General features: G+C 44.7%; 1 long non-coding RNA gene across 1 annotated transcript; it reads right to left on the reverse strand.

The window, feature by feature from the left end:
- Window positions 1-11,564: 11,564 nt before the first annotated feature.
- On the reverse strand, window positions 11,565-13,847 carry LOC114903489. Its single transcript, XR_003795742.1, has 2 exons — window positions 13,769-13,847; window positions 11,565-12,861 (listed from the first exon to the last, which is right to left on the reverse strand). It is a non-coding gene; the product is annotated as an uncharacterized LOC114903489 (long non-coding RNA).
- Window positions 13,848-14,077: the final 230 nt, after the last annotated feature.

Raw genomic sequence — 14,077 nt, forward strand, 5'->3', positions numbered from 1 at the left:
GAGCAGGAGGTCCCAGCTTCCTGGAACCCACTAGATGACCAGTTCACTCTCTCAGCTCTATAACTCCACCTTTTCTACGACGATGACATACTACCTTTTAAATCATTTTTAAAGCCTTTATTTAAAGTAATTTATCTACTGCTAAATAATAACTGTCAAAAGCTGTATTTCCCAAACTGGGATTTTTCATTACTGGTGTGAACAGGATATGTTATTTTTCAAGGATGTATTTTTGTTACCAGACTGGGCCATTTTTATTTCATGCAAGTCAAGTGGGCATGGGTAATAAAATAAAAATAAAAACAGAAGGGAGCTAGTTTTATTTTTTTTAATCCCACCGTTTTTTCGGAAGAAAATAAATCTGCCCCTTCAATCACTCCCACCAAATTAAACTTTCCATAATTATTGTAATGCAACATACATATAAATAGTACATATTATATATATAGTCACATGTATTTTCACCAAAATGTAGTTAGTTATGCTATATTTTTCTGCAACTTGCTTTATCACTTAACACAACTTTTATCAGTGACCCCTCCTTCCTGGTTGGTGTCTCAGGAACCTCACTGCCTGGTTCAAATACCAGCTCTGACTTTTCACAGCTGTGTGATCTTGTGGAGGTTAATAACCTCTCTGTGCCTCTTCTGCAACATGTGGATGATGACAACATCATCTACTTTATGAAGACCTGAGTGAGTTAAACAAGGTCATGATGGGAAGCACTCAGAACAGTGCCTAGCAAATACTCAGAAAAATGTTACCTCCTGCTACACGGATCTACCTTCTTGTTAAGAGTTGAAGAGGATTCCACTACACAGATATACCGTGCTCTGCCGTGGAAATTTAAATTTGTACAAATGTTTGCTCTTGTAAGCCATGGTACAATGAATGCCCTTGTACTTACATCTTTACTCATTCATGCCATGGTTTGGGAGGATAAATCCCTAGAGGAGAGATTGGGGGGTTATTCAGTAAGTGCATTTTAAGTTTATATATCTATTGAGATATTACCTTCAAAAAGGTTGTGAGGATTTTCATTCCTACCAACAGTGTGTGCAAGCTCGTTTCTTCACCCTCAGCAGTTCTGAAGGCTATCAGTCTTTTTAATTGGGTAGGCAAAAATGAAAACAATGCCACAATGTTGTTTGCATCCATATTTCTTTAATTATTAGTGAGATCAAACAATGTTTTTTCTTCCAGTTTTAGATATCAAATAATTAAATTTTTTTTCTTCTTTTAAACAATTTCTCATTCTAACTCCTCTTGCTATTTTAAGATGTTGGGGGTAGGAGTTTATTAATTAATTTATTTATTTTTGCTGTGTTGGGTCTTCGTTTCTGTGCGAGGGCTTTCTCTAGTTATGGCAAGCGGGGGCCGCTCTTCATCGCGGCACGCGGGCCTCTCACTATCGCGGCCTCTCTTGTTGCGGAGCACAGACTCCAGACGCGCAGGCTCAGTAGTTGTGGCTCACGGGCCTAGTTGATCCGCGGCATGTGGAATCCTCCCAGACCAGGGCTCGACCCCGTGTCCCCTGCATTAGCAGGCAGATTCTCAACCACTGCGCCACCAGGGAAGCCCTAAAATATTTTTCTTCTTGAATGGACCATCTGTATAGTGTGTGTGTGTATGTGTGAATCGTGCATTTGTCCATTTATGTTGTTTCTGATTGATTTGGAGGAATACTTGCTATAGTATGGATATTTACAGTTTTCCTGCTAGAATGTATAGCAAATAGTTTCTCCCAGGCTGTCATTTATGTATTTATGTTTTATTTATGGTGCCTTTCACGGTACAGTTTTGTTTTGCTTTTTTAAATTTTTAGGTGGTCCAATATGCCAAATTTTTCTTTGTTGATTTCTGGATTTGGTGCCAGACTTAGAAAGGACTTCCCCACCCCAAGATATAGAGATATAAGGATCGAGACTGAGATATATGACATATGCCCTCTACCTGGACTTGTAAGACTATATATGTGAGATTATCTGTAAAACTATATTAGAAAAGGATGACAGCTCAGATTATAGGTAAAACTAAACAATCTTACATATACATAGTCCTATATTGCCTTTTAATTTGTTAGTACTGTATATTTAATGCACAAATCTTTAATCCATCTAGAATTTTTTACTGTAGTATGACGTAGGTACCTAATTTTATCCTCTTGCAAATGACTAGTGATTTGTGCTATGGTTCAAAGTGTCTTTGCCCTCCAAATGGCTCACCAGAAGGACTAAGGGTCTCTGAACCTGAGTCAGACTGGCCTGGAAGAAAAGGGGCTGGGTAAGGAGTGGTCTTCCCTCCCCTCTGCCCGTCCTCCCTCTACATATATCACCTCCCTCGGCAACAGCAGGTGTCACTGAGGCTCTTGCACTCAGAGAGTAGGGCCACGCAGGCGGGCTGCCAAGGGGGCCATGATCACTCCATCACTGAACACAGCATTAAGGGAATTATCAGAGCCTGAGCTATGGTTACCCCGGGACCCTAGTAACTTATGTGCCCAGAGAAATCATTTTCCTGGATGTTGCATTTTAGGCAGCAAGGAGGCTCCGGTGACCCTTATATCATCTGTTCCCAGGTTTCTGTGAATTTACACAGGCTGGCTCCCCACAGTAGAAAGAAATCTAATTACTGGTGGAATAACTTACAGGTAAGGGGACCTCTAGTGTGTGCCCACCCTGGCTGTAAATCCTCAGAGCTAAATTCCAAGGAAAGTGAACTGGTGCTCAGACCAGGACGCCTCGCAGGGCAGGCATCCTTCCTAACCTGGGTGTGGGCAGGAGAGCAGGTGGGCTTTCGAAGAACGGTGGGTTATCAGGGCCCAGCGAATGGAAGGAACATTAAAATGCCTGGGTTCCTCCTTCTATTAACCACCAGGATGACTTTAGCCTCTTGTTTAACGTCTTTCTTCAGTTTCACTGTCCAAAAAACATGGGTTAACATGTATTAAGCCACATCCAAGGGACCATGCTATGAGTTTTAAATATAAGCTTCCAGTTTTCACAACAAGGCTGAAAAGTGAGAATGAGTATTCCCATCTTACACATGTTGAAACAAGATCAGAGAGGTTCAGGAAATTTGCCCTTCTGGAGTTACCTCTCCAGAAGGTGGCAGGGCTAAAACTGAAACCCCTGGCCAGGCCCGCAGCTTGAGTGCCTTCCCAGCATCCATGTTCCCAGCTCAGTAGACACCGGAGGGTGTGCATAGAGAAAGCTTTTCCAGGCCTCCCACAGAGGCCATCTGGGGAGGTTCCTGGGGCTCTTCCCTCCCTTGGCTTTGGTGTGACCTTGGTCCTGGAGACACACGCACACTGAGTCAGCTGTGGCCTGGTCCACACAGCTTCTGGGCACTCGCTGCCCACCAGAACCCAGGTCCTTCTAGGGCTGTGTGTAAAGAAAGGAGGAAGTAGGCCTGCCCGAACCTGAGGGCTACACGTCACGTGTGTACATGGGCAAAAGTTAAATCACAAGCCAAATGTTACATCGGATATGATGCTCTATGCTCTCTCTACCTCAACAAAAATATCCTCATCATAACAAGACATAAAAAGTTAATGAAGTTGTGGCTTCTATATGACTGAAAGTGTTCCATCGAAGACAAATGAACTTAATTATCACTGTGTGCATCTGGCTGTTCCATTAATGGGCTGGTGATATTTGGATAAGTATTAAAATAAGGAGAGCCATAGCTCATGTATTATTTTATATTTATTTCTTTTATTTTTTGCCTTCACTTCAGCAAAATCTCCAAGTATGTTCATTTTCACAAAACGTTATTCCATTGACAATAATCATCTAATAATTACAAAATAAAATGTATATACAAAGGGAATAACTGTGAATGTACTTTCATTTTTAACATACCTTAAAATATATGTAAAAATTGGAAAAATTATAATTCAATATGAGTTTAGTAAAAATTATTTCTCTTCTAAAATATTTTAAATTGCTACCAAAGTTAAAAGGCAAAATATAAATCATAATTAATGAATACAAACTATTTTAACCAAAGGTACTCAAAGAAAGCTGAAACTTTTTAATTTCTTGAAAATTTAGATATTAAATATTTTTATAAAAATAGAACAATTTGCAATTCTATGATTCAGGGTCCAGCTAGTTATCAGTGTAATGACCTAATGTCACGCTTCACACATACTACGTCTGGAACTGCATATATATACAAATTTAAGAGTCATATATGAATTGCTTACTGTAGTAAAATATGCTTCAGTATCCATGCGCAAGTGTTGTGAACACTGTGTTAATTCTTATCTCCAGAACCAGGAATTGGAACATGAAAAGAAACAAGAAAATGAATGTCTGGCATGCCAAGAAACAATAATTTTCTATACAAGAATCTACTGCATTCAAGCTGAGAGGAAGGATGTGACAAGTTAATTAATGGGCCTTTCTCTTACCCAAGCACTTCTCCTGTTCAGATTCTCCAGCTCTCTGAGGTGGTGCCTGCCTCTGACATTGTTGGAAGTGTATGGCACACCACCTTCATGGGATTTGATGCATTTTCCAGGACATAAGGCAAGAGATGTGCAGAAGGGTTTCCCATGGGCCTGAATGGTGATAGTTATAAGGGCTGGTCTTTTAGGGTTACAGATTGCTGGGCCAGCCCTGAGCTCCAGATCCCAAGTATCAGAGGTGTGTGTGTATGTGTGTGTGTGTGAGAGAGAGACAGAGAGAGAGAGAGAGAGAAAGAAAGAGAGATTCAGTGCCCTACTAAGTAGAAAGCCCAGAGCCAAGGCCCCCCTATTCGGGTTTCAGGGTGGTGCAGGAAAAAAAAAAAAGGTTTGGAGGAGTCTCAGGATCCCAAAGACCGATCCCAGGAAGACTCACAGGACTCAACACATAGTCATGGCTATGATTTATACCTGCAAAAAGATACAATGAAAAATCATCAAAGACAAAGGGGCATGGGGCAACATCCAGATGCAAAGCAGGCCCAGCTTCCAAGAGTCTTGCCCCAGTGAAGTCACACAGGACACACCTCACTCCCCAGCAATAAGCTGTCCTGACACATGTGAAATGCTGTTTCCTAGGGAAGCTCATCAGAGACTCAGTGCCCATGATTCTTATTGGGGGAAGGAGGGAGGGAGTGCTGGCCACATAGGCACATCTGTCTGCCATGTACCAAAATTCTGACTCCCGGGAGGAAGGCAGGCGTTCAGCATGAATCATACTGTTTGGACAGTTTAGGCAGAGTGAGCCACTCTTCCCAGGGAATGGGGAGAACCCTTCCCTAACCCAAGTTCCCCATTGCCAGCCAAGGGACAACTTTGCGAGCAAGCCTTCTAAGAAGAGCAGCCTCCGGCAGCTATAACTCTTTTCTCCACAGGAAGTAATTGAGGTGTGAAAGGTGGAGGAAAGGGAATCCTTTTCATTTGACCCACCCTTAAATTCCACTTAACGTGAAAGCTGGGACTGGCCTGAGCAGAGTGAGAGCTGGTGACACTGGCCTGAGCAGAGTGAGAGCTACCTCACAAGGTTAATCCAAGTAGCGACATGCAGTCTGAATGTGCTCATTTTCATTTGAAACAACACCCCCTTGCATACACACACCATAATTGATTATCCAGTCTCCTAGAAGATACTGACAGTATGACAGCATTTTTAAAAAGCTCATATTCAAGCATATCTAAATAACATACTGTTCAGGAAATTCATAGGTGGTTATTAAACTATTTTTAAATGTAAAGGAATTCAAGACAATTTTTCCCCGAGGAGGGGAGGGGAGGGAGGCAGGGATGGGAATCAGAGAGGAAGGTACACTCATTAGTAATGTTCTTAAGATGGGGGTAGGTTCATTTTATAATTATGGTTCATAATGTCACATGAAGTAAGGGATGAGTACATATATTCTTTCACAGGTACCAAAAAATACATATGAAAACATTTTAATTTTTAAAATTTACCATCTGGGGACTTCCCTGGTGGCGCAGTGGATAAGAATCCACCTGCCAATGCAGGGGACATGGGTTCGAGCCCTGGTCTGGGAAGATCCCACATGATGCGGAGCAACTAAGCCCGTGAACCACAACTACTGAGCCTGCACTCTAGAGCCTGCGAGCCACAAATGCTGAAACTCAGGCACCTAGAGCCCGTACTCCACAACAAGAGAAGCCACTGCAACAAGAGAAGCCCGTGCACCGCAATGAAGAGTAGCCCCTGCTCGCCACAACTAGAGAAAGTCCGCCTGCAGCAACGAAGATCCAATGCAGCCAAAATTAAATAAGAATTAAATCTTTAAAATTTACCATCTAGGCAATGGTAAGGTGTCCTTTCTGACCATGGACGCATGTGAGGTGGAATTTTTAGTGCTGATCACTCAAAACTAAAAGACATTGTAATTTAACTGACATAGAAGCACACGGTCATATTAAATCAAATGACGTTAAGCTTAATATTCTCTTATTACTGACTGGTCGTAAGCCATTCTGTTTTTCTGAGGATCTTGTTTTTGTGAATCAACTTGATTTTTATTACTCTGCATTTCCTTGTTTATTTCCATTTTGGGGTAAATAATTGTTTGGTTTTCAGTATATTTATTTTTACAGTTACATTCTATTTATGATACCTGATATTGGTTTTCTATTTATGGTAAAGATGCAGTTTCAAAATAAGTTTATACAAGCTAACATTTGAGATAAATTAAATACAAATGTTAATCAAATGACAGAATGAGTGGTATAGGGATGTAACAAAGGTCATCTAAGAGGTAAGTGAATGACACAGCTGGGAAAACATGGTACAATTAATTGATATCCAAGTATCTATCACCCAAGTTCTACTTTGTTAGGTTCTATGGGAGGCCAGAGAATTACAAGGATGTGTGTGTGTGTGTGTGTGTGTGTGTGTGTGTGATGATCTTTATTCTTAGATTCTTTTCCACCTGGAAAAGCAACACACACTGCTGTACCTAAGGAAACAGTTATCGGTGAGGTTTTTTTGTTTTTGTTTTTGCGGTACGCGGGCCTCTCACTGCTGTGGCCTCTCCCGTTGCGGAGCACAGGCTCCAGACTCGCAGGCTCAGCGGCCATGGCTCACGGGCCCAGCCGCTCCGCGGCATGTGGGACCTCCCCGGACGGGGGCACGATCCCATGTGCCCTGCATCGGCAGGCGGACTCTCAACCACTGCGCCACCAGGGAAGCCCATTGGTGAGGTTTTAATGCCAGTGCCTGCGGGGGCCACAGAGAACACTGAAAAGGGGAAAGCCCAAGGTTTTAAGACAGTAAGTGTGAAGTTATGAGTCACACTGCCTTTTAAAATGCTTTCTAGACATTAGGCTACAAACATGCCCCTTACTTCCAAGGGCTGTGTACAAATCCATGCGCCTCCGGTTGGCACCACTGCTTTATTGTCCTAGATACACTTTTGCTTTCCTAAGGCAGGGAAATAGGGATCAACTTTAAAATCATAAACCAACAGCACAAGGCAGTACCTAATAGGGTCTGTCCCACTTCTGTATTATGTCAGGACTTGTGGAAAAAGGCCTTACCGAGAGGATTTGGCTCATCTGCCAATGGAAGTAGACAGTACTGTTTTAGCAGATCTGAACTGATTGTGTTGTCTTACCAGAGGTGGTGGATGTGGACGGGCCACACTTGGACGACACCAAGAAGAAACACCCTCAGGAAATGTGACCCACGAGTGATGCAGACCGCAGTCTTCTAACATTCTCACTTCCCCTATCCCACAACCCCCTCAAAGCCAATGGGCAGTAGAAATGACCAATGGGAAGGCTTAAATAAATAATTGTATATAACACTGCTGGGGACCAAGCAAAGGAGAATGATAGATGCCCTCAACAGCTACATCCCATCACCCACACCCAAGGAGATGACCACTGAGAAGGTCAGACCCTAAACATAGAATTCTGAGGCAGACTGTATTACTGGAGCCATCTTAGTATCCAAGCAAATTGGAAATATATTTAGGAAGAATGAAAGGAAGCAGTAAGAGACTTGTTCATTGATTTAACAAACCTTCACCGAGTCCCATCTAGCCCTAAATACCGGTATAAGTAAGTTAGTTTCAACTTAAGGGGCGCATAGAAATGGAAGAGGACAGGTATATAACAGTTACCAGTGTGATACAATGTGATGATCGTGCTATGTAATAATACCACATTCCAGGAGGGAAAGAGCCCAGATAAGGGTAGTTCACCTTGCAGGAGAATGGGTCTGAAAAGGATCATTAGTCTTAATGACTCTTGCTGCCTAGAACAGAGTCCAGCACATAGTAGATGCTCAATAAATATTTGTTGAAGTGTTGAATAGATAAGAAGCCTGTGATAGGCTAGATAATGGTCCCCCAAAATATCCACATCCTAATCCCTGGAACCCGTGAATATCACCTTACTTGGTAAAAGGGATTTTGCAGAGATGATAAAGTTAAGGATTTTGAGATGGGGAGATTATTCTGGATTATCCAGACGTGCCCTAAGTATATCACAATTGTCCCTGTAAGAGGGAGATCTGACACACAGGCAGACCCGGGGAAGACAATGTGACCACAGAGGCAAAAAGATTGACCACAGAGGCAGAGGAGTGATATGACCACAGGCTAAGAATGTCAGTGGCTACCAGGAGCTGGAAGAGGCAAGGAAAAGAATTCTCCCCTGGAGTCTCCCAAGGAAGCACAGTCCCACTGACACTTTGATTTAGGCCCATAAGACTCAATTCAGATTTCTGGTCTCCAAAACTGTAAGAGGACAACTTTCTGTGGTTTTAAGCCACCAAGTTCGTGGTAATTTGTTACAGCAGCCACAGGTAACTAATACAGCCACTGCTCCAAGAAGAAATTAAGGCAGAGGGAGCTGCAAAACTGTCTGGGCAATGCCAAGTACTTTGGAGAGCCTGGGGAATTTGAGCTGAGGCATCCTAAGAGGCAAAAGGAGCCGGAGAAAGATGAGTCTGGCTTGGGTGTACAGGATGGATGGAAGACGGAGAGACCAGAGGCAGGGAACTCTGCCAAGAGGTTCTGGAGGCAGCTCAGCGTGCAAAGGAGATGAGAGCCAGGCCTCGGGGATTAGCAGTGGGGACGAGAGAAGGGGCGGGTACAAAAGAAATTTCAAAGGCAAAATTGATGGAGCTTAGTGAAAGACTGAATATAGCAGATGAAGGAGAAATTTCTTCCAGCTGTTAGAGCCAAGACTGGCAGAGAGGAGGAAATTGGAGCATAGGGGAGACATTTCTAAATGTTTCTAACAATAGCCAGTTCATCTCAAAACTATCCCAGTGCCATGATTTGAGCTACTCGTCCCGTCAAAGAAACAGCTAGGGGATCAACGCTCTTCATGGCTGGCCACCAGTGGCTGGAGGAGCATGCTATTGCCAGAGCTGCTTGTTATAAAGTATGGAAGAATTCCTTCCAGCCGACCTCCTGATCTCCCCTCAACCTAATGCCTCCCAACCCTAAATTTTCAGAGTGGGGGTGGGCAGGGGAACGGGATGGAAGGGAAGGAGGGAGGAGGAGAGAAGTGGAGGTGGAAGGGAAAAGTAGAGGAGATGACAAGAGCTCAAGTCAAGCACACCCACAGACATAATCCAGCTGCTGTCTTGCCAGGGGCACTGACTAGGGTCCAAACAAGCCATCAGAATGAGTTTTAAGCCCTCACAGCTCCATCAACAGGGCCCTGGTTCTCACTTGCTGCTCCTTCCATCCCTCAGGACCCTTGAAGTAAACAACCTTTTCACCAGAAATACAAGTGGATTCTGACACACTGGGAGGCTGCAGAGTATGGAGAAGCTGGTGGAGGGAGCAGGCCCTGGCTGGAGGAGAACATCTGATAGAGAACATCTCCTCAAACCGGAACTACCCAGAGCAGGGAGCGGGGCTCAGAAAAGGCAGTGAACCCAAGAAGCTCATCTCCAGAGATCGTGACTACAGCCAGGGAGGATATGAATAATAGCAGGGCTATTATAATAATGGCAGTGCCCCAAACACTCAGAACCCACTCCCACCCTATGATCCCCTGACTCCCACTGGGCAATTCTGCAGGTGCATCAGCTGCCTGTCCTGAGCAATTCTCCACTCAAGAAGGCCACGGCTCTCAAGTACCACTTTGTACAGAAGCCATCAAGGCTCAGTGTTCATCTTGGCTTTGGGGGTGGGGATGGGGGAGGTGGAGAGAGAAAAGAGAGAGAGATTCCTGCGTTTATTTCTATCTTAATTATTGAGCATCTCCTGTGTGTCAGACACCTGTTAGATGCTTAGAATATTCAGTGAATAAAACAGGCCAAGGCCCTGTCCCCATGATGCTTATAAATATTACCAAAAAGCCTTTGAAAATAAGCCTGAGCAGAAACTTGAATCAGAACCAAATCTCCATATTTTTCAAAAGGATTGAACCGGCGAACGTGCAAATGTTCTCTGGACCAAACCAAGATTTCTTTCCATTTGAGTCTTTCTTCTCTTTGGGGGCTCAAGCAACCTACTGGATCACAGAAACTCACATGGCATGTCTCTTCCGACAATGTCCCCAGAGGAAATGCTGCCATTACCGAGAAGTCAATTTAATCGCACCACTCTCCAGCAGCATTACTTTTTCCTTGCCCAAGCCTCTTCACGGGTTCATTCACTCATTCGACAATGATTTATCGAGGGCCCAGCACGTGCCAGGCGTGGACAAAGGGCTGGTAGTCCAGCAGGTGCACACCATCCATTAGCTCTCACTCCCTGCCTTGGCCACTGGGCAGGGCAGGAATGGCAGCCCTGGTCAGACAGTCAGAAAGCTGAAGGTCAGCCCACAGTAAGAACTGGCTCCAAGACCCAGGCTTGGCAAGTGGCAGAGCTGGAAAAATAGTCCCAGACCCCTGGTTCCTATTCTAACAGCTTCTCCCACACTCTACCCAGTTCCATCACTGAGAACCTGCCCAGCAGGCTTTTTCACTCCCATTTTACAGACAAAAAATGGAGGCATAAGAAATGTCAGGGCTTCCCTGGTGGCGCAGTGGTTGAGAGTATGCCTGCCAATGCAGGGGACACGGGTTCGTGCCCCGGTCCGGGGAGATCCCACATGCCGTGGAGAGGCTGGGCCCAAGAAATATCAGAATTTATCCCAAGCTACACAGCTTGCCAGATCGAGGCATGAGTCCTGATCTCATGACTTCAACATTTTCTTTTCTCTTAATGTTGAACTGCTTCTCTTTGTTCCTGGTATCTTGTCCCCCGCCTCCCAAAAAATCACACACACACACACACACACACACACACACACACACACACAACCAAAAAATAATAATAATTAAGTTAAATTAAAGACAGGAATGTCTTTCCTGCTCTCTAGAATCGGGCAGCAGGCAACAGCCAAGCCTCCCGAGAACACTTAGTGATTTCCAGGGGAAATCTGACCATCACTAACATCCAAAGATACTGCAATGTTTTCAATTAGGGGGCTGAGCGCTCTGGCTTCGGAGGCGAGGGAAACAATGCAGAGTGCTCCAGGAGAGGAGGACTGACCTCTCTCAGAACCCGCTCTGTTCCTGGCTAATATGTCAATAGCCTCTTAAATGGAACGTTATGTGTCTGGGATTTTACTGTCAGACTCATCCTTTTTGGGTAGGGTTCAGGGTGGTTTTTTTTTTTTTTTTAATCTAAAGTTGATTGCCTCTCTCATTATCAAAGCCACCATCCATCTGTTTCCACTTTCTTAAGGGCCGCAGCAAGGAATTGAGCTGGAAATGTGTTTTTACTTGAGGTTTTAGGATTCCCCTCCTCCCGCCTTGTTGAGGGTTGTTCAAGTTTTAATGTTGTCACTGCAATATGATCTTCCAGTAGTGGGTGGCCCGGCTGCACCATTTGAAACTAATTTACAGCTTCATCTGGGACTATCGTCACTTTAAATTAATTAACCAAAAAGTACCAAAAAATTATATGATGGGGGGAGGAGGGAAGGAAGGAGATGGGGGAGAGTTGAAAACAGTGAGAAAGGGCTCCTAAGCTTGGCTGGATACTGCCCTTGGGTACAAAGGGCAATCTTTACTTTCCTTCCAGCCCACCTTCTGAAACTAAAACACACACATACACCATAAAAAATCCAGTGTGTTGTCTTTTGAAAGGTTTCTTTGGGAAGATAAGAACTCTGTGTTGGCTTCCACAAAGCCAAGGCAAAGCTGTTACGAGGAAGAAAGGTAGGTAGGCCCGCTACCAGCTGATGGAAACTTCTGCAGCACACAAGGAACGCTGGAGATGAAAGGATGGTGGGAGTTGTAGACATGGGGTGGGGAAGGATAGGCTTCAGGGGAGGGGGACAGGGCAGGGAGGGGGCATTCACCTCACCACTCCCCAGGAGCAGTTCCTTCCCCTTCTGTAGGAGACGGTCATTTGTTCCTCTCACATTCGATAAGTCTGTATTAACCCCTTATTATGTGGCAAGCACTGTGGGGAAGGAAGAGACTTCAAAAGGCTGATAGGATTCATTAAAGTGACAACCAGCATCTGTACGGCTCCTAGAAGTCTCACACGTTCTCACTTCATCCTCACCACAGCCCCGTGAAGCATGCAGCATTATCAGTCCCTTTGATAAGGGAAAGAACCAAGGCTCAGAGAGGTCAAGAGGCTTGCCCCTGACCACACAGCTATGACGTGACAGAGCAAGAATCCAAACCAAGGTCTGTGGCAAAAACCTATGGTCGGGGATCATAAACGCAAAACAACGAGGACAGAAGGGACATTACATCTTCGGGTGCCTCCATACGAATAGGATCTGGAGTCCGCGGGCTCCTTATTTTTCTGCAGTTAAGTGTTCTGGCCCCCCTGCCATCTTGAGACTTGAGCTGGTGATGTGTCCAAACAAGGCGGCTCTTTGACCAGCTCTAGGGAGTTCTGTGCCCCCAACACCGCGTGAATCTGTTGATGACAAAACCAAGCACTTCATCTCTGGGCTCGATTTGACTTTTCCAAAGCTGAAACACGCAGAGTGTTTGAGCAGCAACAGATTATAATCTATCTGCTCTTCCAGGGCAACAAGTATCTGAAAGGAATTTGAGAGCCGTTAACCGATGCTTGCATAATGCCTGGCTCACACCAAATACCAAAAAAAAAACACTGGCTAGGATTGCTACTCCCCACATCCTCCCTCTTCCCCACCTCGAATCTCAGAGTTGGACAGACGAGACCTTAGATACAAAGGTTGGTCCTCAGTCCCACCAAAAATATGGATAGCTGTTACAGAATTAAGTAACCTACAGTAACACTTAGCACTTAGTGTATATAGTAAGGGCTGTTGCAGTACTTTAAGTGAAGGAAGTCTCAACACAGCCCTGTGAGGTTTTTGATTACCCCATTTGATGGACAGGGAATCTGAAATAAGGATGGGGGAGACATCCTTTTGCCCAAGAAATATCCAAACCCAGGCAGCTTGCCTCCCAGCAAGGCCTCTTAGCCATGACGCTATTTATCCTGCCCAAGTCCTCCCTACCATCCCGAGCAAGTGGTTATCTAGCCTTTCCTTGAACACCTCTGTGATGCGGTGCTCACTACCTCCAGAGACACCTCTGTGATGCGGTGCTCACTACCTCCAGAGACAGCCTCTTGTTGCCTTTGAGGACAGTTCTTTTGGATAGAAATTACATCCTGATGTTGAGATGAAATTTCACTTCCTGCCATTTCTACCCATTGTTCCTGATTCTGACCAGATCCCCCCCCAGAATAACTTTAAACTCTTTCCTCAAACTTCATAGGCACAGGGGACTTATTAAAATGCAGATCTGTCTCTAGAGATCTGGGGTGGGGCCTGAGGTTCTGTGTTACTCACAAGCTCCCAAGTGATGGTGACACTGCTGGTCCAAGGATCACACTTGGAGGACAGAGGTCCTAGATGAAGAGCAGGGTCCAAACCAGCCTGCCACCTGTCTCTATAAACAACATTTGACTGCAGTACATCCACGCCCATCTGTTTACATATTGTCTCCAGCTGCTTCTGTGCTACAGCAGAGTTGAGCAATTGCGACAGAAACCGTAAGGCCCACAAAGCCTAAAATAGTTGGCCCTTTACATAAAAAGTGTGCCCGCCCCTGCTCTAGATGACCACCCTGCAAACCTGGAGGAGCACTGCCCTGCCCTC

This window comes from Monodon monoceros, unplaced genomic scaffold (genome assembly GCF_005190385.1).
Source record: "Monodon monoceros isolate NGI ecotype Baffin Bay Population unplaced genomic scaffold, NGI_Narwhal_1 Super_Scaffold_21, whole genome shotgun sequence".
In the NCBI taxonomy this organism is placed as follows: Eukaryota; Metazoa; Chordata; class Mammalia; order Artiodactyla; family Monodontidae; genus Monodon; species Monodon monoceros.